Genomic DNA, 26,391 nt, shown 5'->3' with positions numbered 1-26,391 from the left:
TTTCTTTTTGTAAGTTTCCAGGGACCGTCCACGAACTTCACAGGGCTGGAGAATTCGACTGGGTCCGCGTAACACTCGAGGAACAGTGTCGTGTGTAATAAACACTCAGTGGATGTTAACCGTGAGGATGACGACTAGGGCAATTGTCTCAGCAGGGGCCTAGCTTAGTAAACAGAAGCTACACCGGTTATTTTAAGAGACAATCTAGTATGAGGAACTGTTTAAAAAAAGGTTGGAGAACAAGGAAGTGAAATGGGAACACAGATAATAACTGCAGAAAGCAGCCACAACCGAGCGAGGGCTGGGGGAACATTGAGATTATTACATATGTGCCATATATGCATGATATATATATATTATATGTATATATGGTGGATATATAATAATATATTATTTTATATTATATATAAGTACATATAATATTATTATATATTATATATACTACATATGTATATGTAATAATGTATATTACAATATATTATAATATACATTATTATATTATATTATTGTATATATTATAATATGCATATTATATTATTACATATACATAGGCAGTATATATAATATACAGTACACATCGTACAGAATGTATTATATATTATATATATTATATATAATATATTATACATCGTACAGAATGTATTATATATTATATATATTATATATAATATATATTATATATTGTATATATAACATATACAATATACAATATATGTGTATATGTTATATTTACAATATATATGTATTGTATACATATGTATATATGTATACATATACAATATATATTGTATATATGTATATATTATATATTGTGTGTATCATACATACAATACATTATATATTACATAACTTACACCCTTGGCAGGGATACTCTGCTGAGGGGGGACCTAAGCCTCTGAGTTGGGGAGTGAGGGCCTACAGGATCACATTGAGAAGGTGGAACAGAAAAACCCCTGGAAACTGCTGGAGACACTGGAGGGAAGAGCAGCAAAAAGAAAGGAGCGAATCCCTGCTCCCTGGGGCCTGCCCCCCGCCCAGACTGCCCCTCGAGCACCCTACTGGGAGCAGCTGACAGAGGACGGTTGGTGTTTGCTGAGGCTCAGCCCCCATCTCTGGAGGAGGGGTGCAGAAGGCTGGGGTTGGGGCGTGGAAACAGAGCTTCATAACAGACACGGTGCAGATGGGGTGCCGACAATGAGGTAGGTTACGGCAGGGAACAAACCAGAAAGGGTCCCTGCCCCCATGTGCCGCTTAGGGCCCCTGAGCCAGGCAGGCCTTAGTAAATATATACAGAGATAGACACGTCATGACAAAGTTTGATAAGGTCTGAGAAGGACATGATGGTGGGACAAATTCAAACGGGGCACCTGTCTGTAAAGTTTGTTTAAGCTGAGATGTGAATAGAGTTCTCCACCCACAGAGTAGAACAGAGTAGAATGGTGTAGAACAGTGGGGTGCAGAGCGGTGATTCTCTAAGCAGAGAGAATATGCGGACGGGCAGTCAGAAGTGGGAAGAATGTGGTGTGCTGGTGGAACTGTATTTCCTGCCGGGATCAGCTAAAACTGACAGGAGGAGCGTGGGGCTTCCGTCTGACTCACCTTGACCCCCCGGCCCCCCTCGGCCAAGCTGTGGAGCCTCCTGGAACGTAGGGTTTCCATCTTCACGGCAGAGGATGAGGTCCGTCCCACTCTCCTCCCAGAGATGCTGTGCGTGCGGACAGAGTGATGCGCAAACGTGAGCTAGAACTGCCACCTCCTAGAGCCCCGATCAACCTGGTTTTATCGTAGGGGTCACCCCGGGAAAGTACATCAATGTCGTCTTCTGGGTTGGAAGATGCCAGTCGGATTTTAGCCCAGTCATGCCACTGCAAGCTGTTTCACCCACTCAGTGATGGTACCCACTCAATGATGGTGTTTGCTGACCAAGAGTTGTGTCTACTGATGACTCTCAGTCTCCACGATCGCTAATCTTGGCACATACAACAAATGCTTGCGGCCACTCTGCCCCCAGCGCCCTCCATTTATTTGCTTCGTGTGTGGACTGGTTGCTGTCAGATTTCCGCTGAGAAGGACAGTTTGAGTATGAAGATGGAATGCTTCGCTTTACTCCACGGTAGCACGTCTGTTCTTGGGGTCAGGATTCATTCACTCGTTCATTCGGTAAACACTCGAGCACCCATTATGCGTCGGCACAAATTCTGAATTATGGTTCTCTCTTAATAAATCTTATAGGGTTTGTATTCCGGAATATTTTCTGAGATTCATATTTATAAGGCTCAAGAAACCTGTTTATCAAGGAAAACTGGGGGACTGATGGCTAGTGCGCAGCAATTCACAGCTCCCCTGGAGAATTTCCCCAAGTAATCAGGAGCACCGTCCGCATTCAGGGTTTCACCGCTCAGTGTTCAGCTACATCTGGTCTTATGTCAGGCAAGTTTTGTTTTGCAGCATCTCGGGAGGGCTTCTCTCCCTGGAGAGAATATCCAGCGGCCCAGGGCTGCATGGTACGTGAGAGCCAGACCTTAGTTCCCCGACATCCAGGGGATTTTGAATACGGAAGGACAGCTGGGAAAGCCGTCGGCTAGATCCCACCAAGAAGGACTGACACTTGAGGACACTGTCGCGTGGCCACATCCCCAGGGGAAAGCCAGGCCGGGGGAGGAGGAGGGGGCCCCAGGACCCAGCACTCAGCCCTAGGGCGCTCGAGAGAAGACGTTGGAGGCAAATACGTGATGCCCACTCACCATCCTTGAGATATAAGTTAAGGGGAGGTGCTTCTTTTATTTACTGCTGCGTCCTCCGCCTTTTATGGCCACCCCACGCGTATCTTAATGTGCCAGCGGTCCCCGCCTGAGTACCTCCTGACATTTAATGCATCCTGGTGACAATTTTCCCAGCGGTCACCAGATCCTGAATTGTTTTAACGAACCGTTCCGTTTGCCCGCCATGCCGCCGCCTTACCCGAGTCGTAGCCCAGATGCGGTCTTAGCTCATCGTCGTGGCTCAGTGGGGACGAGCCCGCACCGTGCTGTTCTTTGTTTTCCTGAATCCGTGGTTGGGGCACCTGCAGATTAGCTAATGGAGGGCGCTCTGTCTTGCCAAATGTTAATGGTGTACGACGTGATCATTCTGCTGACAAATGCAAACAGGTTTCATTCTGACTTGCAGTAGAAGTAATCCCTCAATTTCGCAACCTGGGAACAATAGATTCGGTTGATGTTGATTACTGCATTTCTGGCTTCTTCCGGTGATACATTCTTTCAACTGCAGCTTTCGGGGGACGTGTCTATGATGTTGTCTCATTAGCGCCCTAATGACAGATCCGACCGATTCCGCGTCTCCAGTGCACCATCTGAGAGCCGCAGATGAATCCGTTAGAGCAGTTGCTGCGAGCACGTTTCTGCCTCACTCGGGTCTGCTTTGAGAAGTCTCTTTCTCCTCTTCCAAAGTCACGAGAAGCTTGGAGGTCTCTGAGGTGACGCCACACCCTCGTGCATGGCTTCTTGGTTCAGTGCAACTCACGGAGGCGGTGGCTTTTCGTTTTAACCTTGGGTTCATCTTAATAGTCTAGGCATTTTTGCAGAAAATGTCATTTTGCACACACACCCACTTCTGCAAATATATGTAAAAGGTGCCCCCCCTCCCCCATGTGGCTCTCCTTCGGCCGTTTCTCCCCAAATTTTAGTAAAAGAACTGTTTAAAATTACATAAGAATTTGGCATGAAACGCCACACTTAAGGAGCCCACTGGTAGGTCTCTGCTTGATGGCCTCTAAATTAGTAATGAGGACTTCATTAATTTATATTGCGTTTCTGCTACCGTCCTGGGCCCTGGAGGGACCAGAGTGAGCAAAAACATTCCCCGGGGAAGCTGTGAGCTGGTGACAGAGACAGAATGATGGCAACGATGGCAGAGACTGAGGCGGGACAAGGCCCGCCTGGTATAGGCCGGCCAGGAACAGGGAGCCCCGAGGACGCGCTCCCGGGCCCCCGGGGCTGCCACGAGTGACGGGAGGCTTCCCTGCGGGAATGCTCTGTGTGCGACGACGTTCTGAAGGGAGCGCCAGGCTGAACGTGGGTGCAGATTTGCAGTCTCCCGGGGGACGCGCAGAGGCCCCGGAGGAAGGGGGGCAGCGTGGGGACAGAAGAAGGCAGCGTGGGGACCGGCGGAGCCAAGGGGCTGGGATCACACGACCCATTGGTCCTGTCGAGCACTTTCCTCTTCATCCCGGGAGCAGACAGAAGCCAGAGAAGCAATGAGTGGGGGAGACACGACCAGGTCTCCAGGTGGAAAACAATCGCTGCGTCATGGACTGGGGGAGTTTCAAGATGGCGGGCGCAAGGCTCAGCTGGGAGCTTTCTTAGGAGCCCCGGAAAGACACAGCGGTGGCCGGGGCTTGGGGGTTGGTGGGAAGAGGGGAAGATTAACACGGACTGAAGACTTGTAGGAGGCAAGATGGGCGGGCGGGACTTGGTAGCAGAGGCAGGGGGAGAGGACAGGTTGAGAGTGCTCCCCCGTGCTCGGCTGGTGAGACGTTTGCCAAAACAGGCCACACAGAGAAAGCACCTGGTTATAGACAAGGATCACGAGTTGGAGGTGCCTTCAAGATGCTTGAGTGCATCCTTTGGTCTTCTTTACAGAGTTCTTAACCCTTAATCGAGTCCCGGTAGTGTTATACATACGTATCTGCACCTGATACGCAGCAGCGGGCCTTGGCAGCCAAGATTCGGGGTTGGAAAAGGGGAGGCAGGAATTCCCACTGTGGAGAGAACTCATACAGAGGGGTAAAGCCTGTGCTCCCCGCACACCCACAGGGGACCGAGTGGAGCCCAGCAGGCATCGGTGGGTCACATCGTTTTAGGGGCCCACTTCTCCCCTCTACAAGTTCCCAAGAGGAAGTCACTCCTGGCAGCGGGAAGCGAGGAAGCAGAGAGGGGGACCGGGGAGCAGAGAGAGGGCCCCCCTCTGGTTCCGTCTCCTTCTCGAAGCAATTCTGCTCGCCTGCGTGGTTGATGCGTGGGCACGCTCCACCCCTGAGGAACAGGCCAGCAGTCTGGGGAGGGAAGTTTACGTGGGAGGGGACATAGGGAGCCGGCCTGTGGCCGAGGATCGAGCTCTGCTCTTGGGGGCGGGGGGGCTATCGACCCTCCGGCGGGTGTTCTGATCCACTTTGGTCTGAGCGGAGCATTCTCCCCTTGGCATCCAGTAACAGCCAACCCCCTCCGGTTCTGGGTTAGATGGTTTCCACCTCCATCCCTTAGTCCGAGTTGTCCCCCCTGCCTGGGAGGCACCGCCCCCTGCCCTCGCCGGCACCCCTTCCCCATCCCGAGCGTGGCCCAGCACCGCTTCCTGGGGGCCTTTCCAGCCTCTGCCTCCTGCTGTCCCTCCGGGCGGGTTTTCGAGGCTGCGGGTATCTGTGGGCACTGCATGCCACCAGCTTCCAGAAAGCGCCTCTGTGCCACCTCGCCCTGTGCCCGGCTCCCAGAGTTTGTCAAGTAACCGAAGGCGATCTCGGTTGGAGGCACAAAAGCAGAAAAGGCAGCTTTAAGTCCGTGTAAAGCTTGCTCCGCGTAACAGCGATGCCCAGAGACCCATCTTTTCACTCTCCCTCGCCCAGTGCTCACGGCACGGGCAAGAGCAAATGGCAGTGCGGCCGGAGGAACGCGGGGACAGCCCAGCGTGGGGCCTGGAAGTGAGCCCCGCCCGGCCCAGTTTCTCCCCACAGTTTCCGGGCGACCGGGCTTGAGAATAAGCCGAAGTAAGAAAGCACGGGAAGACTTCTCCTTGGGGTAGGAGTCTGATAAAAACGTTCACTGGGAACATCACTACACTCCAAACACAAGCCATTTTATGGGCACCATCTCATTCAGTCCTCGCCACAACTCTGTGAAATGGAAGCTATTATCATCCTCGTTATAGGGAGGAGGCACAGAGAGGCTAAGTAACTTGCCCCAGGTCACACAGCGAGAGAGTAGGAGAGCTGGATGCAAACCCAGGCTGCCCGGCACCGGAGCCTGTGCTCTGCTGTGACTTTCGCAGGAAGGGTGGTGACGAGGACGTGTTTGAAAGTGGGAAAAGGCTTTCCTCCAGTCCTGGAAGCCCTTGTGTTATTAAAATCATATTATAATAACTCACAAGACTTTCATTATGAAGGCTGATGTGGTCCCCAAACAATGCAAGCAAACGCAAGCACTAGTTAAAAAAAAAAAAAAAAGAGAGGGGTGGGAGAAGAGAGAGAGAGAAGGGAAGGAGAGGAGGGAGGAAGGAAGAAAAGGCAGATGACAGATTTCCTTTCTTAGGGAGGGACTGGGGCTCCTAGGAAAGGTGAATGAGGACTTAAGCCACCAGGGAGCCCGGACTGGGGTGGGCATAGGGCAGGACGAGGCAAGCTTCCTCTGGATGAGACCGTAGAAAGGCATGAGGACATCCAAGTGTGGAAGAAAGGTGAGGATCTCTGAAGATAAGGAACATGCCAGAACCGAAAGGAGGAGACTGGGAAGGAAGAGCATATGTGTTTCCCCTGTGGGCACAAGCACGGGGAGCCTGGCCGACCGGGGAGAAGGGTGTCATGAGAAGGCTCTGAGAGTTGGTGCTGGAGTCTTCGGGCGCATGTGTGCATAGAGCATCACGCGTCTTATTCCCCCCCACCTGCCTCTGTCCGTGCTCGCCTCTGCACCAGCCAGGAGGGTCGCAGGCCCCGGGGTACAGCGGGGGAGGCGAGGTCCTTCCCGGGTACAGCGTGCGGTCCGGACGCTGAATGATTGCCAACTTTGGTAGGGGTCATGCCGCCCAGCACTCACGTATGACAGCTCATCAATGCCCAAAGCGAATGAGATACTATAAAGAACTTTCAGGGGCGTCTGGGTGGCTCAGTCGGTTGGGCGTCCGACTTCGGCTCAGGTCATGATCTCAGGGTCCGTGAGTTCGAGCCCCGTGTCAGGCTCTGTGCTGACAGCTCGGAGCCTAGGGCCTGTTTCCGATTCTGTGTCTCCCTCTTTCTCTGACGTTCCCCCATTCATGCTCTGTCTCTCTCTGTCTCGAAAAATGAATAAACGTTAAAAAAAAAATTTAAAAAAAAAAGACCTTTCACACTGCAGACGAGGAAAAGAGGCTCACAGAGATCGAGTTGCCTGCTCGAGTTCACAGAGCTAGAACAATCCAGCAAGTGGCGGATGTGAGGTCCAAATTCCCACGTCTGGCTCACAGCCACATTCCGAACTGCTGTGCTGAGCTGTCCCCTGCTCTCCTGCCTCCCTGCCCAGGGCCACGTTCAGACCCACTGTCCCATGAAGCCTGCTGGAAACTGGAGCCAATGAGGCAGGGCAGAGACTGAGTTCGGCTCAAGGAACGAGAAGCCTAACATAATTAAATGCCAAGGGGACGAAAAGACAGTGAGTTTAGTTCCGCCGTGGAGGGGGACGGTCGTAAAATTCGGAGATTTTCTTTGGAGTCAGATGCTTTTCACACTACCATGTCATTTGCAGAAGAAGGACATGGAAAACATTCTCAAATTTCCAATTTCCTGTTTCGAGACTTGATGTAAAGGATAGGCACCAGCAAGGGGAGACGACAATGAACTAGAGAGGGAGGCTGACGTAAGGCAGAGGTACGTCTTGGCAAGGGAAGGAGCAGAGAGGTCCTGACCCCGAGATACACACGCGCTGGGGGCCCCACCAAGCCGGCGGCGTTGGGGGAGCACCGTGTCCACACCAGACGCACAAATGGAGGGAAACGTCCCCGGGAATGAGAAAGCGCTGTCACCGCGGGCGAATAGGGACCTGCTAGGTGGAATATCGTGGAAGAGGTCTCGGTTGAGGAAGACAGGGCCTTCCATCATCAGAGAGGAAAGGAGGGTAAATAAATCTGATGTGGGCAGGCAGCCGGTGAGTTACGAGTTCCTTGGAAGGAAACCAGACAGGTCTGAGGTTGTCTCCACGGATGACGCAGGTGAAGGGTTGCGTTTTAATTGATGCATGATAAATCAACAGAGAGGTGCCAGGGGTCAGTACGAGTGCAAAACAGCACAAGTTCAAAACAGTACAGATACAGTGCAGAAGCAAAATGAACCCCTTTGAAAAAGGTGTGGACTAGGGTACAGGAAATACCATGGACCGAGATGCATATACGTACATAAGCAGACGTGAAACCACGGCCATGCTTTACGGTAAGAGCCACTGCGGCAGAGCCAAAGCGTCCCTTACGAAAGGGACGAGGTTACGTGGCCAAGGTCAGGCTCCAGGAAGTTCTTTGTCAACCAGTTTCTACCGGGCCTTTCGAGCTGCATAACAGAAATTTGATATTTAAATTTTTTTTTTCAACGTTTATTTATTTTTGGGACAGAGAGAGACAGAGCATGAACGGGGGAGGGGCAGAGAGAGAGGGAGACACAGAATCGGAAACAGGCTCCAGGCTCCGAGCCGTCAGCCCAGAGCCCGACGCGGGGCTCGAACTCCCGGACCGCGAGATCGTGACCTGGCTGAAGTCAGACGCTTAACCGACTGCGCCACCCAGGCGCCCCCAGAAATTTGATATTTAAAAGACCAGAAGTTCATGGGGCGCCTGGGTGGCGCAGTCGGTTAAGCGTCCGACTTCAGCCAGGTCACGATCTCGCGGTCCGGGAGTTCGAGCCCCGCGTCGGGCTCTGGGCTGACGGCTCGGAGCCTGGAGCCTGTTTCCGATTCTGTGTCTCCCTCTCTCTCTGCCCCTCCCCCGTTCATGCTCTGTCTCTCTCTGTCCCAAAAATAAATAAACGTTGAAAAAAAAATTTTTTTAAAAGACCAGAAGTTCAATCAAAGTCGCCAGATCAGGGGAAAAGATCATGGGGGTTTTTATTTTTTATTTTATTTTTTTACCGTGGTAAAATGCACATAACGTAAAATTGACCTTTTTAGCCATGTTTAATCGTACAGTTCACTGGCACTAAGTACATTTGCATGGCTGTGCATTATCTCCAGACCTTTGTCATTCTCCCCAAACCGAAACTCTGTACCCATTAAATGGACTCTGTATTTCTCTTCCCCGGTTTCTGGTAGCCTCTATTCGACGGTCCGTCTGGATGAATTTCACTGTTCCGGCTACCTCCCAGAGGTGAAATTACAATCTTTGTCCTTTTGTGTCTCCTTCTTTCACTTAGCACAATGCCCTCAAGTTTCTTTCGTGGCGTAGCACGTATCAGAATTTCATTCCTTCTTGAGGCTGGATAACGTTCCATCACATGGACAGACCACATTGCGTTTACCTACTCATCCACCAATGGACAGGGGTGGTTTCCCCATCCTGGCCGTTGTGAATAATGCCGCTGTGATCACTGGTTTCCAAATACCTGTTCGAGTCCTTGCTTCCAATTCCTTTGAGTAAACACCCACAGTTGTATTGCTGGATCGTATGGTCACGCCGCGTTTAATTCCTCAAAATTTTTAAATTTCATTTATTTATTTTGAGAGAGAGCGCGTGCGCTCAGGAGCAGAACAGAGGGGGAAAGAACGAGAATCCTAAGCAGGCTCCGCACTGTCATTGCAGAGCCCAGCTGGGGGATCGAACTCACCAACTGTGAGATGGAGATCGGAGCCAAAATCAAGAGTCAAACGCTTAACTGACTGAGCCTCCCAGGCGTCCCCGTGTTTAATTTTTTTAAAACCACCATACTGTTTTCCCCAGTAGCTGCACCATTTTATATCCCCACCAGCCAAGGCATAAAAATTCCAATTTATCCACAGCCTCGACAATATTTGTAGTTTTCTGGGGATTTTTTTTTTTCCTTTTTGAGTTTTATAGTAGCCATTCTAAAGGGTATGAGGTGGAAACCCGTGGAAAAGCATGGAAGTTATGTCTTTTTAGATCATTAGAGAAATTTAGTATTCAGATTGTACCAAATTCAATTCCGGTCTGAGAATCTGGGTATCCATATTCCCTTAAAATCTAGAAGCAATGACTAGCCTGGGGCAGAATTTCACAGTTTACAAAACACTTCCAAATGCCTGGTATGTGTGCCCGCAAAATAGAATAAGGAATTTTTTTTTTTTTTTTATAATAAGGACTATTGGTGCGTTGGGTGGGATTATTGTCGTTGTGTTGTTATGGTCTTCGTTGTAAAGTTGGGGAAACTGAGGCAGTGAGGACACACAACGATTTCCCAATGCCTCACCGCCAGTGCGTGCGAGATCCAGGATTTGCTTTCAGGCCTGTTCTACTACATGTCATATGCCTTCCCCTACACCATGCTCTAGGTAAATTCCAACACTTAAACAAATCCTAGAAATATGGTTTGTACATATGGTTCTATGTAAATATTTGTATATGATTTATATGTGCCCAAGTACACACACATACACATGTGCCTATTCTGGGCCTGGGGTAAACTCTTAGTTGTAGGATAACCAGTCTCTCTCTCTCTCTCTCTCTCTCTCTGAATTGGTCAAGATAGTCCATTAGATAATTAAATGTGAACCAATTCTGAAATAAACTTGAATAGAAAATCCGTGATGAGTAGGAGGGAGCCTATACCTAAAGCGTGTTCGTGCTTTATCGGAGGCACCGTGCGTGAAAACAGGCACTGACACCAAATATTTCTACTCATTTATTAAGTCACCAAATTGCAGATACCGCCAGGCCACACGGGGGAAAACATGAGGCCAGGCAAACAAGACGTGGCTGGCTGCAGGATAGAATCAAAGTTTGGTGGGGCGTCCGGCTCTTGATTTCAGCTCGGGTCATGATCTCACGGTTCATGACTTTGAGCCCCACATCGGGCTCCGGGCTGGCACTGGGGGGGCCTGCTTGGGATTCTTCCTCTCCCTCTCTCTCTGCCCCTCCTCTGCTCACTCTCACTCTAAAGTAAAATAAACTTAAAAAAAAAAAAAAAAAAAGCAAGTTTGTTCGATAAGTCGGGAGCGGCACGTGGCCCAGGGTTTCTTCGAACGCTTTCCCTCCCTCCCTCCCTCCGGCGCCCCCCCTTCAACCCCTTCCCCTGGAAGAACAGGTATATAGTAAGTAACAAGAGTGAAAGCCAAGTGGGGGGATAAAAGGGAAAAGGGACCACTATTGTCCTGCAGGCGTTATCTAGCACCTTGTGCTTTGCAATGGGTTCGAGGTCCTCTAACCAGCTCTCACACGGGGGTCCCTGCTGATTTCAGCAACACTGGAGGGTTCATTTCACTGCGGATCAACGGCATCCATGACCCTGGATCCTGCAAATTCAGGAAGAATTTTCTTTAGTTCACTGTACCTGATTAATGGAAAGGCTCTACTTTGCTTCCAAGAGGATAATAAATATTAATTAATTTGCAGTAATCTTACTAAACAGTTTTATAGTAGCTTCATAAAGCATAATTAAGATAACACACTAAAAGACTATATCAATACTAGGTATTATTATCTTGCTTCATTAATTTTCAAAAATACAGTGTCTAAGCAATATCTTAAGCACCTGGGTAGGTAGAGTTCAGCCATAGCTCTTTCCAAGGGACACTTTCCAAGGGACACTTTCCAAGGGACAAGGGGAATTAGTAGGTTTCTGGATTGGGGAGCAAAGGCGGAGGAAACGAGTCAGTGAGCATCTGCCGTTCGTCCACACTTCTCGTGGATATTGTGGCAGCCAATCATCGGATGAGGAGACTGAGGCTCAGAGAGGCCCCTAGATGCAAGGTTACGTGACGAATGAGTCGCAGAACCCGTTCCCTACTCCCTGGAAGACAAGATCCTAGGCTCCTGGAAGGTGCTGCCTTTTCCCCACCACATGCTCTCAGCCAGAGCCCTGGGAAGCCCTTCTCTGGAGAGACCCAGGGAGCATGAGAGGCACGAATGTGTGACGATGGAGTGTGATTGAGTGATTCTCCTCAAGGGTATGAAAGGTTATTTTACAGAAGATGGTTATAAGCTTTGCTTCGTTGCCTTTCAGGGAGGAAAACGAAGGGCGTGAGAGGAAATGGAAGCCTCAGGGATTTGGAGCGGATAAGGAGGACTTGGCAAGGAGAGGAAGTTCAAACGCCCCTTGGTAAGCTGCTGGAATAAAATGGTCTCCTCTGTTGGTGCTGCCTCACGTATTCTAGACAAGAGGGGAGAGATGCAGGTGTGCAATTCGTTCTAAGCCCAGGTCGCGGAGGTTTGCAGCTATCGGAGAAGAGAGGGGAAGGGAGCCACCCTCGCTGTACAGGGCTGTGGGCGATCCACAGGAAAAGCCCCCCAAAATCCCAAGGAACGGCAGGGGCCTCTTGTCTTACACAAGAATCAGCTTATCGCTTCCCAAGTGATAGACCGTGGATGTACAACAAAGGAGGAGAACGTGTCGTTTTTTGCAAATGTCCTGCTTAAAGTCTCCGTTGGCTCGGAAGTTATACTTCCTCTTTCCGGACGCATCTGGAGAATAGCATTGACATACCGTAAAATTCACTCACTTGTAAAATGCCCGGTTGGATGATTCGGGGCGAACGTGCACAGTCACATAACCCCCACCACAGTCACGACACAGAACATTCCATCCGTCCAGAAGTTCCCCGGGCTCTGCGGCAGCCCATCCCCCAGACTTGGGCAGCCTGGAGTCTTCTGTGTCTGACTTCTTTCATTTCGCGCGTTTTGGGGATTTATCCACATTGTTTCGAACAGCAGTCGCTTCTTCCTTTTCATTGCCGAGTAATATTCTATCGAATGGATAAACCACAATGTGTTTAACCGTATGGTGGACATTTGCGTTGTTTCTAGCTTGGGGCTGTTAACAGTAATGCTACTACAAACATTCATATTCAAGTCTTTGTGTAGACTTACTTCATTTCTCTTGAGGAGATATCTAGACACAGTGTTGCTAGAGTAATCTGTCAAGTACACGTTCAACTTCAACGAAGCCACCTGTTTTCCATTTTCCATTTTCACCAGCGATATAGGAATGTTCAATGTGCTCCATGTCCTTTCTAACACTTGGTGTCCCCAGGTGTTGTTGAAGCCATTCAAACGGTTGATTAGCGGTCTCTCATTGTGGTTTTGAATTGCTTCCCTGAGCATCTTTTCATTTGCTTCTTGGTTTCCCTTGTAGGTTTTCTCCGGTGAAACGTCTGTTCAGATCTTTTGCTGTCTTTTAAAGAAAAGTTGGGTTGTTTCTCTTTCTAATTTTTATTAGCTGAGTCATAAGAGTACATATTCTGAACACCACCTCCCTTGTGAGATACATGTTTCACAAATATGCCTTCCCAGGCTGTGGCTTTTCATTTTCTTAATTTTGATGAAGAGCAAAAGCGTTCTTTTCTTTATTTCTTTCTTTCTTTCTTTCTTTCAGGTTTTTTTGTTTCCTTTTTAAGAAATCCTTATTTTTCTACCAAAGGTCACAGAAATTTGTCTCTGACATTGACTTATAGAAGTTTTGGAGTTTGACGCTCAGTGAAGTCTACAACCTATTTTACGTTAATTTGTAGAGATGAGAGACAAGAGCTGAGGTTCAGTTTTTCCGTAGGACCGTCCAATTCTAGTTCCAGTACCTGTTCTAGTACCAGGCATTGAAAAGACCAAAAGTAGGTCACGATCTCGCGGTCCCTGAGTTCGAGCCCCGCGTCAGGCTCTGGGCTGATGGCTCGGAGCCTGGAGCCTGTTTCCGATTCTGTGTCTCCCTCTCTCTCTGCCCCTCCCCCGTTCATGCTCTGTCTCTCTCTGTCCCCCCCCCAAAAAAAAGAAATAAACGTTGAAAAGACCAAAAGTTCACCTTGAATCACCTTGGTCCCTTTACGTAAAAACAATTAACCGTATAAATAAGAGTCTTGGTCTGTCTGTCTATGTTGATGCCAATACAAGACTGTCTTGATTCCTGTGACTTTATACGAAAGAGATCAGGTAGTGTGAATCCTCCAACCTCGCTCTTTTTTAAACCATCGTTTTGGCTGTTCTAGGTCCTTCGAATCTCCTTACAGGTTTTAGAATCAGCTTGTCAATTTCCACAACAAAGACCTGCTAAGAGTTTGAGCAGAATTTTGTTGAATTTGCAGATCAATTATGGGAACGCTGACATCTTGACAATACTGAGTCTTCCAGTCCTTGCACATGTTGTTTATATCTTGTCTTTGCTTTATATGTTTAAAGTTGCCTTATCAAAAGTTTGTAGTGTATGGGTCTTGCACATGTTTTGTTCAATTTCTTCCTGAAGACCCTGTCATTTTTAGACTACTGTAGATGATATTTTAAAATTTCATTTTCTAATTGTTCATTACTAGTCCGTAACAAATATCATTGTCTCTTATACTGACTCTCCTGTTTGGCGATCTTACTAAAATCACTGATTAGTCCTAGGACCTTTTTGGAAATTCCTTCGGCATCATTTTCTATGTATACAATCATGTGTTCTGAGAATAAAAATGGTTTTACTTCTTCCTTTCCAATCTGTGTGTGTGTATGTGATTGCTCTTGCTGGCTAGAATTTCCAATATAATGTGGAATAGAAGTGGACATCCTTTGGCCATTCCTGATCTCAGAGGGAAGTATGCACTATTTTATCATTAGGTATGATATTAGGTGTAGATGTTTCATAAATTCTCTTTGTCAGTTTAAGGAAGTTTCATTCTCTTGCTGGCTTGCAGAGTTTTCAGAAATTGAAATTTATCAAATGCTTTTTCTGCTTCTGTTGAGATGATTATATGGTCTTCTTATTCTGTTAATATAATAATTTATAGTGACTAATTCTCTAATTATAAATCAATGTTGCATCCCTGGTATGTGTGGGTTCATTCGTTTGTTACTCTGTTGGGTTTTCTAGTATTCGTTAAGGAGTTTTGCTTATATGCTCATGCATGATGTTGGCTCATATGTTCTTTTTTTCTTCAGATGTTTTTGTCTGGCATTGATATCACGGTAATTCTGGCCTCATAAAATAACTTGGAAGCGTTCCACCATCTTGTATTTTCAGAAAGACTTCCTATAGGATTGGCATTATTTCTTCCTTCAATATTTGGTAGAATTTATCAGCAAAGTCGTAAATGTCTCGAATCTTATTTGCAGGACTGATTTCGATCAAGAATTTAATTTCATTCACGTTTTTATTTCTTCTTGAGGTTTTTTTTAATATGAAATTTATTGTCAAATTGGTTTCCATACAACACCCAGTGCTCATCCCAACAGGTGCCCTCCTCAATGCCCATCACCCAGCCTCACCTCCCTCCCACCCCCCATCAACCCTCAGTTTGTTCTCAGTTTTTAAGAGTCTCTTATGGTTTGGCTCCCTCCCTAAGTTTTTTTTTCCTTCCCCTCCCCCAGGGTCTTCTGTTAAGTTTCTCGGATCCACATAAGAGTGAAAACATATGGTATCTGTTTTTCTCTGCCTGACTTATTTCACTTAATACCCTCCAGTGCCATCCACGTTGCTACAAAAGGCCAGATTTCATTCTTTCTTATTGCCACGTAGTATTCCATTGTGTATATAAACCATAATTTCTTTATCCATTCATCAGTAACTGAGGGCTTTCCCCCTGAGATCAGGAACATGACAGGGATGTCCACTCTCACCGCTGTTGTTTAACATAGTGTTGGAAGTTCTAGCATCAGCAATCAGACAACAAAAGGAAATCAAAGGCATCAAAATTGGCAAAGATGAATTCAAGCTTTCACTTTTTGCAGATGACATGATATTATACACGGAAAACCCGACAGACTCCACCAAAATCTGCTAGAAGGGATACATGAATTCAGCATAGTCACAGGATACAAAATTAATGTACAGAAATCAGTTACATTCTTATACACTAATAATGAAGCAACAGAAAGACAGATAAAGAAACTGATCCCTCTTCTTGAGGTTTTGATAACCTGTGCCTTTCAAGGAATTTGTGCGTTTCACCTGCTGTCGCATTCTTTGGTGTAAAGTTGTTCGTACGAATTCCTTATTGTTTGTTTAATAGCTGTGGAATCTTTAGTGATGTCTCTTCTCTCATTCTTCATGATAATCGGTACATCTGGTCTTCTCTCTGCTTTCTTGATCAATCTAGGTAGAAGTTTATTAAACTTATTGGTATTTTCAAAAAAATCAACTTTTGGTTTTAATTATTTTGTCTACCTTTTTTTGCTTTCAGTTTCATTGATTTCCACTCCTCATTATTTCCTGCTTTCTACTTACTTTGGGTTTAATTTGCTCATCTATTTCTAGCTTTTTAAAGTGGAAACTTAGATTATTTGAGAACGTTCGCTTTTCTAACATAAGCATTTAAAGGTATTTATTTTCCTTTAAGCACTGATTTAACTGCATCTCACTAATTTTAAGAGTTGCATTTTCATTCTTACTCCATTTAAAATATTTTCTAATTTCTCTTGAAATTGTTTCCTAGACCCATGGGCTACTTACTTTATTTTATTTTTAAAATTTTTTTAATGTTTTTATTTATTTTTGAGATAGAGAGAGACAGAGCATGAGCAGGGGAGGAGCAGAGAAAGGGGGAGACACAGAATTGGAAGCAGGCTCCAGGCTCTGAGCTGTCAGCATAGAGCCCGACACAGGGTTCGAACCCACGAACCGTGAGATCATGACCTGAACTGAAGTCGGACGCTTAACCGACTGAGCCACCCAGGTGCCCCAAGGGTTACTTATTTTATTTATTTTTCTTTTTATTTTAGGGTGAGAGGGGCAGAGAAAGGGGGAGGCGATTTTAAGCAGGCTCCACACTCAGTGCTGAGCTCAAGGCAGGGCTCTATCCCACAACCCTGGGATCACGACCTGAGCCGAAATCAGGAGTCAAACACTCAATTGACTAAGCCACCCAGGCACCCCATTGTGGGTTATTTACAAGCGTTAGTTTAATTTCCAGATATTTGGGGGATAATCCAGAGATCATTCTGCTATTGATTGCTAATTTAATTCTGTTGTGATTAGAAAACATAGTATTTGCTCTTTCAAACTTTAAATTTATTGAGACTTGTTTTATGACTCAGCATATGGTTTACCTTAGTGTTCCACATGTCCCTGAAAAAAAAAAATGTACATTCCGCTCTTATTAGATGTAATAAATGTCAACTAGGTCCGGTTGGTTAATAGTATGGATGAAATCCTCCCATATCTTTACTGGTTTTATAAATCAACATTTAAATCGAGCGCTGAAATCTCCAACTATAATTGTGGAATAGTCTAGTTGTCCTTTTCATTCTGCCATTTTGTTTGGTGTGTTTTCTAACTCTGTTATTACATGGACCCACATTTATGATCATTGTATCCTCCTGCTGTAATAACCCTGTCGCCATTATGAATGATCCATTTTGGTCTCTAGTGATTCTCTTTGACTTAAAGTTTATTTCGTCTATCATTGATGTAGTCACTCCAGCTTTCTTATTCTTTCCTTTTGAATGGTGTATCAATCAAGGTGTGATTTTCAAGACAACAAAGAGAGGGACAACTGGGTGGCTCAGTCAGTTAAGCATCCAACTTCAGCTCAGGTCATGATCTCGCTATCCATGAGTTCAAGCCCGCATTGGGCTCTGTGCTGACAGCTCAGAGCCTGGAGCCTGTTTTGGATTCTGTGTCTCCCTCTCTCTCTCTGCCCCTCCCCTGCTTGTGTCCTCTCTCTCTCTCAAAAATAAATAACTCAGATTTGGGGACTCCTCCTCTTTGTGGTACCCTAAGCTTCCAGTTTCTCTGCCAAGTTCAAATTCTGGCCTCTGATGACTCCTGAACCTGCTTCAGGAGCCCTTACATCGAGCTTCATTTTTACCCCTGAGCAGCCAAGTGACTCACTGAGTTCCTGCCACACTGGCCCCCAGATGTCCCGTTGGGAGAACCAGGCATTGGGAGGGGGCAGGTGATCCCCAAGAGTCGCTCCAGTTCTAAATAAACCCTAAGTAAACTCTAATAAATGTGTAAACTTTGGGGATCAGGGAATACCTCATTTCATCATCTGATGTCTTAAAGACGACATGCCCCTGCACAGTCTTATTTCTGACGGAGATCTATCTTGCAGGCACTGTTTTCTGACTGCTCATCAGCCAATGCATGTTGCTTAGATTTCCCCCTCTCCTCCCCCCCACCAAAGATCCAGGAGACCAGCAAAGCAGGAGGAAGAGATTGGCCTGATGGATTCTTTAGGTTCAAGGACATAATCCAAATCCCACTGATATTTCCTGGCTCAGCTGTATGCACCATGTAGATTGGGTCCGTTCATTGGCTGGTTTTAGCCTCTGATGTTCACTGACACCCCATATATCATCAACAAAAGAAATTCAGTCTTGAAATTGTGTTCGCTGACTTTATAAGTGAACTGAGAGTAGTATATTCCTCTCATCAACAACACGAATTCCAGGAATTGTGTTAAGAAAAACATACTGCGGTGGTAGCCTGAGCTTCTGATGTTTTTTGTATGGAGCATGGACTTCTCTGGCCCACCAAACTTTGTTGTGCATTCAGTAGAAGAGAACAGAAATATCCCTTCTACGCTTCTGCGGAATCTAATCGTTTGTAAACAAATATACCTGGAGGTAAATGAGTCCGAGCACTTCTTCCTTGCTTGGCAATTTACTTGTATTTGCCTATGCCAGGGACTCATAACTCAAAAATTCCCAAACGATTTTTTTTTAATTTTTTTAATGTTGATTCACTTTTGAGAGAGAGAGAGGGAGACAGAGCTCGAGTGAGGCGGGGGAGGGGCAGAGAGCGAGGGAGACACAGAATCCGAAGCGGGTTCCAGGCTCCGAGCTGTCAGCACAGAGCCCGACGTGGGGCTTGAACCCGTGAACTGCAAAATCATGACCTGAGCCGAAGTCGGATGCTCAACCGACTGAGCCACCCAGGCGCCCCAAAAGACTCCCAAACAGTTTTGAAGGTTACCCACCGACTCTTTTCAAATGCATTGAAATGACCTTTTCTACAGTGCATTGAAGGCAGAATTACACTTAGGTTCCTTGAGCTGAGAGTGGGTGAAAGGCTGGGAGGGAGGTCGGGTGCATGAGGCTGGCGTCCTCTTTTGACAGGCTCTCTAAGGAAGAGCATTTCTTATTCCAAGCTTTTGTAAACTTAGTGGATAAATGTAAAAATATCCTTGTAATCTCCAACAGGTAGCCCACAGGTTTAAACAGAAGTCCTGGGGGTGGGGGGAGGGGAGAAGGCTTTATTTTCAGTTGCAAAGCATGTTTTGCAAGTGACAATGCATTTTGACACTTAGCCAAGGGTTTAGGCTCATGGCTCTTTACTGAGGGTGCAGTTCCTTCAAAACAATTTATTAGCATTAGTCACAAATATGTTATTTTACGTTGCAAAAGTTTGTAGTATTACAGGAGTACAATGATATATCCAGATGGTAGAAAAATGCTATATAACTGTTAAAAAAGAAATGAAGAAGGGCTTTATGTAGGCCAGTCAGAGCCAATAGTATGTATGGGGGTTCCCTCTAGACTGTCGTAGCCCTGTTGGATTTGAATGGAGAAGCACCGAGTCCTGGGAGCTGCCTGTGCCTACCTGGGGACCCCCTGACCTGAGAAGTCATGGAGACCCGAAGAGGAAGCGAGGACCCAGGTCCTGGACACATTTCTGGACCCGGAATAGAAACCAGCCGACAGTAAGTTTTACCCCCGATTGAGTTCATCACACGTACCAAAAAACTCCCTTGAAGTTTTCAGCTGGTTTGACCGGACTTCGCTGCCCCACACAGCTCGGAGTCCTGAGTGGTTGGTGGGTCCTCTCCCGTGTGCCACCTGTGCGACACCACTTGGGAGGTCACCCCCTCTCCCTGAGACCAGGTGTCCTCCCCACTGAAGCAGAGGGACAGCGCCCCCCAGAGCACGCTGTGCTCTGCCCACCACTGGCAAGAGCGAGGCCAGCGGGCGAGAGAGCGCGAAGGTTGGTTTTTCTCCAACTAGAGAAAAATCTCCCGACTTCCTCAAGTTGACCTTAATTTGTTTCATTATAACATCACTTAAATATGTGCAAACGTAAATTAGATACGATCTCCTTATGTTTATAGCTTTTATACGTCTATAAAAACCAAAACAAATTTAAAGATTAAATACAAACAAAACCATAAAACCTATAAAAGTCCAATTAAAAGCATGGATTTAATGTGACAGATGATGTGGTGACAAAACCAAATCTCGGCAGTGTGGCTCTCCTCCCCGCGGTTCCCCTGCAGGGTCCGGAGAATTCTGTGAATCGTACCCCCACGGTCTCCTGAGGAGAACGTCCTCACCTCTGTCTGCCCCAGAAGCTTTTCTCAGTTCAACCCGCAGGAATCCTGTCTGTCCAGCACACCGTGACGTTTTCTGGCCTTCTCAGTGCACACAGTCCTCTGTGCTTGTGGCCGGCCCGACCCCAACACGGTCCCGGCCACAGCTATAAGGGCAGGCGCTGGGGGCCCGTTGGGTCACGTGGCATATTGGGTCCATAATATGCTGACCCAATGGATTTTTTAGACAAGTATTATCAGAATAAAAGAACAACGTTTTGTGAATTATTCTTAAGACTTAGAGGCATCCCAAGGACATGACCTTGAACTCTACCGAGAGAAACACAGGATCATAAAGAATCTGGAGCTTAAGACCAGTCTCTGAGCACAGCCACTGAAGCCATTGGACTTAAGGCAAGTTATTTCTAAGTCTCCGTGTTTCTGTCTGTAAGCTGAGATTTAATAAAAATATCTGCCTCATAAGTTTGATAAGTCATATGCAATGAGGTAATGAATTAAAGCTCTATACTGGGTTGACTAGTGTCCCCCTAGAATTCAGGCTCATACGCGATTAGAGAACACTGTATTTCGATGCCTGGTGTCCTTAAAAGAAATGGGAGATTTGGACACAGAGACAGAGAGAGACACACACACATGTCACGACAGGCCGAGATCAGAGAGACGGATCTACAACGCAGGGAATGCCAGGGTTGCTGGCAATCGCCGGAAGCTGGGAGAAAGGCATGGAACAGATTCTATCTCAGAGTTTCCGGAAAGGATCCAAACCTGCTGACGCTTCATTTTTGAATTTCCGTCCTCCAAAACTGTGAGGCGATGAACTTCTGTGGTTTTAAGCCACTCCGTTTGTGACCCTTTGTTACAGCAGCCCAGGTAACTAAGCTCATCGTAAAGGTAAACAATATATGGCAGCTTTTTATCAGCCGAAGAGACTTTTAAGCATTTCAAGCAAGTGTCTGTGAACCTTTTCTCCTTCACTTCCAGCCCCTGGGTCTGGCCCCAATGTGAAGTTTGTAGCACCAGCAGCCAATAGTACACGGCACTGTATAGTTTACAAAGCTTTTCCCTACAGGTTGTTTCAGTTAATTCTCCCAGGTTGATAAAGTTAACAACTTTCGCACGTTGGCCAAGGAATCTTCTAGAGCTAATTGGGTAAGTGCAATGTGGTATCTCAGACGAGATCCTGGAAGAAAAAAGGATGTTGGTGGGAACACTGGCAAAACCCAATTAAAGCCTGTGGCTTGGTTTATAGTAATACAACAGTGATAATTTCCTAATTTTGACAAATTTAACATGCTCCTGTAAGAGGCTGTCAGTTTATGGAATCTGGGTGAATAGTATATGGAAATTCTCTGTACTGTCTTTGCAACTTTTCTTGGAATCTCAAATTACCCCAAATAAAATCTGATTTTAAAAAGGCTAATTGGAAATACTCTGAGTTAGATCTGAATGCTTTGCTGAAATGTCACGGAGAAACCCTGGCAGATAAAAATATCTGACATATAGGGACCTGTGACTACCCTCGCTTTTGCTCCCATATTTTTTTCTTTGAAAAAGCTATCATCGGGGCACCTGGGTGGCTCGGTTGGTTAAGCGCCCGACTTCTGGTTTCAGCTCAAGTCATGATCTCATGATTCGTGGGTTCAAGCACCGCGTGGGGCTCTGTGCTGACAGTGTGGAGCCTGCTTGGGACTCTCTCTCTCTCCCTCTCTCTCGGTCCCTTCCCCACTTCAGTGCTTTCTCTAAATAAATAAATAAATAAACTTAAATACATGTATATATATAATATGTTATATATATAATTATTATATATTATATGTATCATTATATAAATATATTTTTATATTTATTATATAAATATATAATATATAAATATTAATGTTTATATTTATAAATATATAAATATATTTATAATATATTAATATATAATTATATATAATAAAATATAATATCAAATATATTTTTATATATTTATATAATGATATATACAATGATTTTATATCTACGTATAGGCTATCGTTATATTGTCCACTATTATTAAAGCTCCATATAGGATATGTGGAAGGTACATAAAATTTAAAGGAGGAATTAAAAAGCACCAACCATGGTCTCACCACCGAAAGACCATGAGTGTTTTAGTGCACCTCCTCACCATCTGTTTAGTTTGGGCTTTCTACACATGTGACCATCCTCCTTCCCTCCCCGTACTCACTTGAGCAGCTGGATGTTGCCAGAGAGCTCACTTTTGTGCTGGGAGAGCTGGGGGCGTGGCTAGAACTCACAGCCATGAATCCTAGTGGGCACCCAGCATGACCCTACTTTGTCGCTTCTCTATACTGAAACCGCACACGCACACGCACCCACACGAGAGGTCTCCTGTGTCATCCTCCTCTTCCCGTGACCAGCGCCACCAGCCCAGCCTTGTGTGCCCCCGTGTCCTGCGTGCCCTGCTCCGATCCGAACACCTTCTCGGAGACGTGCCTGTCCTCTGTCTCCCGAGTCACCAACATCTCCTTCTTCGTTCCCAGTAGCGTGAGTAGGCTCCACTAGCTCCTAGCGTGGGGGAAAGACCCCCTGTGTCCCACAGCCCCTCCAGCCTCACCATTTGTCCTTTAGAAGAGGATGCGGCTGTAGGGAACACTATTTTGTATTTTGTGTAGATTCTTTAGTTGTTCATCATCAAATGACCAAAACATATATACAGAGTTATAAATCTGGAATCCTTTCTTACGTGTGCAGGGGGGGCGCGTTGGGGAGAGCAGAGGTGGGGGAGGGGGAGAAAATCTTAAGCAGGCTCCACACCCAGTATGGAGCCCAACAGGGGCTTGATCTCACAATCGTGAGATCATGACCTGAGCTGAAATCAAGAGTCGTACCCTCAACCGACTGAGCCACCCAGGCGCCCCTGGAGTCCTTTCTGTCACCACTGTGGAAGGTGCTGTGGGTACAAACAAGGAACCAAAAGACTAGTCTGTACGAAAACGCTATGGAGGAACATGGAAGAACATAACCATGGCCCAACTCTGAATAGCGTGCACGCCGAAGGGTGCATGTGTCAGCGGAGAGGTGGGCGGGAGTTGGGAAGCCTGGGGAGTTCTCAGAGGGAGACAATTGAGCCTGCCCTGGTTTTCCCATAATGCTTTTGTATTGCATGTAACAGTTGACAAATCAATCTCACCTCATCAACTTGGGTTGTCCTTAGACACCCCCCCCCCAAAGAGAGGTATTCAAGAGGTAGGTGTTAGTGTCCTCACTTGCAGACAGTTTGGGATGATTTGCCCAGGATCACACAGATAGACTCCAAACCCAGAAGGTCCAGCTACAAGGCTGGTGCTGGACCCCTTGCCCCTCTCCCCTCCCCCAGCTCCCCCACGCAGAGTAAATGTTCAAGTACGTCTCGGGTTTGTCACCTCACCACACAGAAATGGCTGGAAGAACTGTCCCCAGATTTGAAGGGTGTGGTAAATGTGGGCTCACGTAAGACACTGGCAACGTAGCCCACACAAGCTCACGAGACGGGTCTACAAGGACACAGACCAACGTCCCTCAGGGAAGTCAAAGCTGAGGAGTGACCAGGGGCTGTGTCTTCATCCAAAGACTGTAGGGACACCATAGACAGAGACAACAAACCGGGGGATGTGCCATGTCAGAGGCCCCGAGGATGCTTCCAAAGGCAGCATTGGGATCAGACTATCAGGCAGGCGACTCTGGCCTTCAGCCTAATGGAGGTGGGGGCTCCGGCTGGGGTTCAGTGAAAAGCACGTGAATTCATAAAATATTAAAATTGGAAGACTCTCAGGGATCATCTTGTCCCACCCACTCAGTGTATACATGACGAAGTGAATTTCCCACGGCCACACAGCCAGCTCAGAAGGGAGCTCAGACAACATTCTTCTCCAGTATCACGTGAAGCCTCTCACCCACAGAGTATTACTAAAGAAATGCAACCTCATTTTCACGTACGTAAAGCTACGCTGAAAAAAATTATCACCTGCTCAAAGCTCTTAGGGAAAGAATTTTAATGAATAGGTTAAGTTACATTTTGTAGGCAAATGGGCATTTTCTTCCCGAGGGCACTTGAAAGCAATCTACACATCTTCTGTGCTTTCCTTCTTTCCCCGTGGACTTTCTTAGCACACGCTCTCCAGGAATGCACAAAGGTGAGCCTCAGCCCAGTCCTTGCTGAGAATATCACAACCCCCAAATGACGGGGTCTGCTGAATGAGACCCTGCTGTCCCATGAACTAAGAAGACGTCACCGTTGAATGGCATGACCATTCATGACCATGCCACGTTTCCTGGGCAGTCAGTCACTTGACCCAGGTAAGGATGGGGAGACAGGATGCACTGATGGAGTGGGCGTAAGGTCTTAAATATTCTTCTGTGCTGAACTACCTGTAGCTGAGATTTTGTACCCTGCTCATGGCATGGAGTCACGAGGGGTGTGGCCAGCTGCAGGGAAGTACCTGTCCACGTGTCTGCGGGAGAACGTTCCAGAAGACGGTGGGGGGCGCATATGTGGAGACAGCCTCACAGCTACTTCCTCTCCCCTATCACGTGGTGGCTGTTTTGCTGTCCCTTCAGACCTGCTCACCTGTCTTGATCACACCATCAGGATGGAGGCTACGTAGCTCTTCGTTAATAATTCTCGCAAAGGTCCTTTTTTAAAATAATTTATTTACTTGTTTACACTTTATTTATTTTTGAGAGACAGAGAGGGACAGAACACAAGTGGGGGAGGGGCAGAGAGAGACGGAGGCACAGAATCCGAAGCAGGCTCCAGGCTCCCAGCTGTCAGCACAGAGCCCGACGCGGGGCTCGAACCCACAGACCGCGAGATCGTGACCTGAGCCGAGGTCGGACGCTCAACCAACGGAGCCACCCAGGGCGCCCCTTATAAATGTCCTTTGTAAGATACTTGCACTGGTGTCGCAAGAATGGATTCTTGGCGACTAGATGCCGTGATTAGACAATCTTTTATGCTACATTAAAGCAATGTTTTAATGGCAAATCAGACCCCTATCATCTCAAAAACAGAAGCAGGTCAACTGGGGCACCTGAAGGCTTGTTTCTGGCGGGGGTGGGGGGGTGGTAGCTATTTTATGCCAAAATTCCTAAAATCATAATGAGATCAAGAGTGAGGCTAACACTCAAAGTTTGGGGCCTGGTGGGTAGGGTTTTGGCAATACACATGTTTTTTTTTTCTTTTTTCCACTCACTCAATCCAAAACGACAGCCTTGAAAACCCCTCTGTGATGTTCACCGTGCTCTAAGACATGACAGTGGCCGTAATTCAAATTTATGGCTGGGTGTGTGTGTGTGTGTGTGTGCGCGAATGTACGCTTTTCTTTCTCTTCTTTAAACTAGTAATGAAGTTGTAAGCGCGGCACCTTTCATTACCTATTCATTAAAGATATGACATGAAAACAGTTTCCATGGAAATGGCTTTGTGCATCCTGAGTACATAATAAGAATTTCATTGTTTACACTACAGCACAGATAACTGACGGATGTTATTGTAGCTAGTAAAGTCTTACTTAGCTCCGTGAATGCGTGCAGGGGCACAAGGGCGGTGCGCGTGGTCCCCGACGCTCCCCCGCGCGCCCCGAAGCTCTCCCTTGTCGGTGGCCGTGACCTTACGGCGGGGAGGAGTGCTGAGCTACGCCTTTTCAACACCATGAAGCTTAAATATTGAAACATTCCAAAGAAAAGAGCCAAAATAGTTCCCTTCCACATTAACATGAATGCATTTAATGTAAAGGAAGATTTTTTTCCTCTGCTAACGTTCGGGCTCTGACACAAGAGCCTGGGTTCAAATCTCGGCTCTGATGCTTATTAGGTGCAAGACCTCAGCCAAATGGCCTCGTCTCTCCCTAAGCCTTAGTCTTCTTATCTGTGAAAGGGGAGTAATCTGCATATGTAATACATTACACATATTATAAGACATACATATAATCGTAATTGTATATAACATAATGACTACATATACTTAGCACAGGATTGTCTTGAGGATTGGAGGAGAAACTCCATAAAGCACTCAGCAGATGCCTGGCTTCTATAAAATGCTCCCTACCTGGGACACGGTGGTGTTGTCCTTGTTTACCATTAACAGGTTGAGAAAACTGACGGGGGCCCATTTCCAGGCTCAACCAAGTGCCTTCTTCCTTCCGAGGGTCTCCCTGAAAGGGCAGCGGCCCCTCCCTGCTCCAAGCAGCGGCGGGAGGCACCTGTCCTCTTGCGGCCCCTTCCAGCTCCCGTCTGCCTTCAATGA

Source organism: Prionailurus bengalensis, chromosome D2 (genome assembly GCF_016509475.1).
Source record: "Prionailurus bengalensis isolate Pbe53 chromosome D2, Fcat_Pben_1.1_paternal_pri, whole genome shotgun sequence".
Taxonomy (NCBI): domain Eukaryota; kingdom Metazoa; phylum Chordata; class Mammalia; order Carnivora; family Felidae; genus Prionailurus; species Prionailurus bengalensis.
The sequence above is the reverse complement of the archived record's forward strand: the minus strand, read 5'-3'. Positions refer to the sequence as shown.